Source organism: Arachis hypogaea, chromosome 17 (genome assembly GCF_003086295.3).
Source record: "Arachis hypogaea cultivar Tifrunner chromosome 17, arahy.Tifrunner.gnm2.J5K5, whole genome shotgun sequence".
NCBI classification, from domain to species: domain Eukaryota; kingdom Viridiplantae; phylum Streptophyta; class Magnoliopsida; order Fabales; family Fabaceae; genus Arachis; species Arachis hypogaea.
The window spans coordinates 91,350,061-91,355,226 of record NC_092052.1 but is presented as its reverse complement, the minus strand read 5'-3'; the positions used below and the strand labels follow the sequence as shown (position 1 = coordinate 91,355,226).

General features: G+C 41.2%; 1 non-coding gene across 1 annotated transcript; it reads left to right on the top strand.

The window, feature by feature from the left end:
- The first annotated feature begins 4,210 nt into the window (after window positions 1-4,210).
- LOC112768696 (small nucleolar RNA R71) lies at window positions 4,211-4,314 on the top strand. Its single transcript, XR_003186095.1, has one exon. It is a non-coding gene; the product is annotated as a small nucleolar RNA R71 (small nucleolar RNA).
- The last annotated feature ends 852 nt before the right edge of the window (window positions 4,315-5,166 follow it).

Here is a 5,166-nt window from a genome sequence, read left to right as displayed (position 1 = left end):
CAAGTTACCAAGTGATAAGGCACCCCTAAGAGCTTATTCATCCAAGTAGATCCCTCACACAGGAGCACCACAGACACATGCCTCAAGATTAAAACCATAGGTGCTTAGCCTTATTGCTTACTCTTTTTCTTTTATTTTCAACCTTTATTGTTCTTTCCCTTTTTCTTATTAGGATTTTCTTATTTAGCTAGTCTCATGAGATGTGTCTCAAGCATAGTATTCATGATAGATAGTTGTCCTCCCACCTTATGGTTGAACCAACTTAGCTAACTTATGACTATACCATAAACTCATGAACTTATTCCATAGTATGAACTCTACTCTGGTCTCTTAAAAACACTCATTCTCTTTTCATTTGATTCAAAGGGACAAGCATACAAGTAAGTAAGGAGATGATGTAGTAACATAAAGACTAGCAAACATAGACCTATTCAGAAAGAAAACTTTAAAGACAGAATTTAAAATGTTCAACTAACATGGAAGCATGTTCTATTTCATACAAGATCTTCCTTATTTAAAGCATAGAAAAAGATGGACCAAAGAAGGAACTCCACCACCTTTTACTCTTGTGGATGTCCATGCTCTCCTTCTTGCTTGTCCTCTTGGTGTTTTTCTTGATTGCTTGTGCTCCCACTTCCCTTGCCTTTTCCAAGCAGCTTCTTCCAGAAACCACCATCTTCCATCTTCTTCTTGAGTGTTTCCTTCTGTTGTTTCACCTTCCTCTCTTCTTGTTCTACAAGATCTTTTTGGACCTCATCATATGTAGGGATGGCATAGTGTAGATGATGCATATTACTAGACATGTAGTTCAACTTGGCTTGAGTGTTTACGTTGAACTCCTCCCTATGTAGTTGCCGTCTTTTATTAAGTACAGTGAACTCATTGAATGCTTTCATCTGAGCTATTTGTCGCTGATTGAGTTCCTGCAAATGCTTATCTTGACGTTCTTGCCTCTCAGTAACTTGGTGGATGGCTTGAGTGAGCTGGGAGTATTGTTCCTGTTGCTACTCCATTTGTTGTTTTTGCCACTCTTCTTGTTGGCTCATCCAGTTGGACTGAAGGTTTAGTATTTGCTCTCGTCCTTCTATATGTCTCATCCCCAAATCTTCAATGGCTTTTAGATGGTGATTCATATTCAAGTCGACTGTGTAAGGATGCTCTTCTTGTTGATATTCTTCCTGATGAGACTCCTCTTGGTGAGCTCCTTCTTTTGCCTTTAGTTTCCCTATTTGTGGCCTTCTTTGTTGCTGAGCAGGTGTAGTATATTCCAGACGCTGGATCGTCATTAGCCTCCCAGGGTGCAACCAGTATGGATTACCATCCTCAAAGATTACCTTGGCCTTTGTGCACAATTGGAGAATGGTGTTGATTGGATCCACTTATATAGAGAAGTGATGAAGAGATGAAAGGTGTGGATTGATGGGGTTGGTGTATGATGAACGGATGGGGTTTTGTATGGAGTAAGCACGAGGATTACCAACTTTATGATGGAGTTGGTTCAGTTTCCAAGTTTGTTCTTCCTCCAATGTTGCATGGCAACCATTCCCAATGCATTCCCCCTTGAGGCACGTGTGTAGTACCCTCTTCATGAAGTGGCCGAACCTTTCTCATTAAATTGTCCAATCAATCTCCTTCAATGTTCCTCTCCTTTCCCTATAAAGATCAAATAAGAAAAGTAAGAAATATCATAAAAAAAATCAATTTAAATTTTACGGCTAGAATAATAAAGAGAAGAAAAGATTTTGTTTATTCATGAACTCCAACTAACTAACTAACTGTGTATTCTTATATGCACATTGGTGGCACCATGGGGTGACACCAAACTTAGTTTGGAGCACTGTGATGAAAAGTTCTGTTCAAAGCTCCACGACTAGCATGCTCTCAGTTGCATTCATGCTTTCTTGGCATGCTTTGAACACCAAACTTGTTCTTCACTATATACTGCAATATAAGAATTTCACCAAGTGTTTGTCAAGTTTAGGTTGGAATTCATGAATATTGACTTATTCACTAGTAAAAGCTCATAAAACATGGGTTGCCTCCCATGAAGCGCTTCTTTAGCGTCATTAGCTTGACGTTTCTCCTTCATCATGGAGGTTGATAATGCTTCAAGTCCTCCCCTCTTGCCTTGGACTTATATCTATTGGTTGTATCAATGATCTCTACATGTTCCAAGGAGAGAACTCTGTTGATAGTGAAGACCTTAGGTAACTGAGATGGTACAGTGGGGAGATCAGGGGGGATATCTGGGAAGTAAGCTGAGATCACTTTATCCCCTGGAGAAAAGTCCTCTGTTGGGATCTTCTTGTTCCTCCACCCTCTTGGTACCTTCTTCTTTGTCCCTTTTGATGTTGCCTTGCTCTTGGTGACTTTTTCTTCTAAGGGAATTTTGTTGTTGTCTTCACATGTCTCTGCTGGTTTAGGTTCCTCCAACTTTTCCTTGAGTTGTGACAACTGCTTATTTCCTTGTTCATCAACCAAGGGCTTTCCCAGATGGGTTAGTTGTGTTTCAGTGCTTGCTTCCTCTGTCAGCATCTCATGATGATCTTTGCTTGATTCTTTGTTTTCTTGGTCTGCTTCTTGTGAGAGTTTGAAGACATTAAAGCTGAGTCGTTCATCATGGATCCTCAATATTAGCTCCCCTCGCTCCACATCTATGAGTGCTCTGGCTGTAGCTAGGAATGGTCTTCCCAATATGATTGGGTGGGTATGACTCTCTTCCATGTCCAAGATTGCAAAGTCTGTGGGAAGAAAGTATTTCCTAACCTTTAACAATACATTTTCCACCACCCCTATTGCTTGTTTTTGAGTTTTGTCAGCCAGCCTAATGACTACATCTGTGGGCATTATCTCATTGATCTGCAGCCTCCTCACCAGGGATAAGGGCATTACGTTGATGCTTGCTCCCAAATCGCAGAGTGCTCTATCAAACATTGTTTCCCCTATGGCACAGGGGACATGAAAACTCCCTGGATCTTTTCTTTTTGTAGGCAACTGTGATTGAATGAGGGTACTGCACTCCTTGTTCATCACTATAGTTTGGCCTCCCTTGAGTGAGCTTTTCCTGGGAAGCAGCTCCTTCATATACTTGATGTATGCGGGCATTTGTTGAATAGTCTTGATGAATGGTATGTTGACATGCAGAGATGTAAACAAATCTAGAAACCTTGAGTATATTCTCTTCTCCACAACACCATTGAGCAGTTGGGAAAAAGGTGCATAGAGTCTCAGTAGCTCCTGTTGTGAGATTTCTGGTTCTTGATGATCTTTTTCCTTCTTCTCTACTGAGGTATCTTCAAGTTGTTCTGACAGCTTGCTTGGCTTATCCTCAGTCTCCTTATCACTTATAGTGACCATCTTGCAATCTTTCCATCTTACTTTCTTTGTTTCACCTCTCGAATTCTTCTCTGTGTCACTTGAAAATCCATCTGTGGGTTTGGAAATTTGTTCAGAGAGATACCCCACTTGAGATTCCAACCTCTTGATTGTGTCTCCCTGGTTCTTGAAACTGGCTTGCACTTCCTCCTTGAACACCTTGTTGTCTTGAATCTCCTTGCCTATGCCTTCAAGTAGATTCTCAATCCTTGAGATTCTTTCATCAAGTGATGATAGGTCAGGCTGAGGAGGGTTATTCTGGCCTTGATATGAATGAGGAGAGGTGTTGTTATGGGGGTGTTGATATGGTCTAGATGTGAAGTGTTAGTGGACTGCATTGTTTGGATTTGGGCGTCTTTGATCAAGGCTTTAGTCTTGTTGATTTCCCCACCCAAAGTTTGGGTGATTCCTCCATCCAGGGTTGTAGGTCTTGGAGTATGGATCATGGTTTTGCCTAGGTGAATTCCCAATGTAGTTGGCTTGCTCCTAACTACCCTCTGCTTCTTCATTCACTCCTTCTTGGGTTGTTGATGAAGTGGAGATTGCTGCTACTTGGTTCCTCTCCATCTTCTTGGTGAGGTCAGCCAGTTGCTGGGTAATGAGCTTGTTTTGGGCCAGCAGAGCATCTACATTGTTTAGCTCCATTACTCCTCTTGTGTTCCCTCTTTCAGAGTCATAGAAGTAGTCGTTCTCTGCTACAGTTTCAATGACATCTATGGCCTCCTCAGTGGTCTTCTTCTTGTTCAAAGATCCTCCAGATGAATGGTCTACTGCCTTCTTTGACTCATAGGAGAGCCCTTCATAGAAAATGTGCAGCTGCACCCATTCATTGAACATGTCAGGTGGACACCTCCTTGTTAGGTCTTTAAAACTCTCCCATGCTTCATACAGAGTCTCACCATCTTGTTGCCTGAAAGTTTGGACCTTAGCTCTCAGCCTATTGATTCGTTGAGGGGGGTAAAATCTTGCTAAGAATTTATTCACCACATCTTCCCAAGTTGTCAAGCTCTCCTTTGGGAAAGACTCCAGCCACTTGGCTGCCTTATCCTTGAGTGAGAATGGAAATAAGAGCAGTCTATAGGCGTCAGGATGAACACCATTAGACTTCACTGTGTCACATATTCTCAGGAATATGGTTAGATGTTGATTGGGGTCTTCTTGGACACTTCCTCCGAACGAACAGTTGTTCTGAACAATGGTGATGAGCTGTGATTTTAGTTCAAAATTATTGGCATGGATGGTTGGCTTTTGAATGCTACTTCCACAGTTTCCTGGGTTTGGATTGATGTAAGAGCCTAAAACTCTTCTATCCTCCCCAGCATGATTTGCTCGACCTCTTCCGCCATGGTTGTGAGTCTCTTCTTCATGATGGTTTTCCATGTTTTCTTCCATGTTTGGTTCAAAGTATTCTTCAAAGTGTTCCTCCTCTTCTTCAGCACCAACTACATGTTTTTCTGTTGCCTCCCTCCTTAGTCTAAGGAAGGTGCTCTCAGGTTCAGAATCAAAGGAAGTTGAAGCCCCGCTTCTTCTCCCTGTCATACAACTAACAAGTACTAGCAAAGAGAATAGGTGCAGAAAGTATATCTATCAGAATTACTGTTAGTGTGAGTGATGCAATATATCAAACAATTAGTGGGTTAGTGAAATGAATGGTAAATAACAAAGAAAAAAAAGTAGGGAGAAGGGAAGAAATTAACTAAAACAGAAAGTAAATGACTCAAACAGAAAATTAAATCAACCAAAAAATAAAATGCTCAATCTAGTTATCCTCCAATTTAATCATTGTTGATG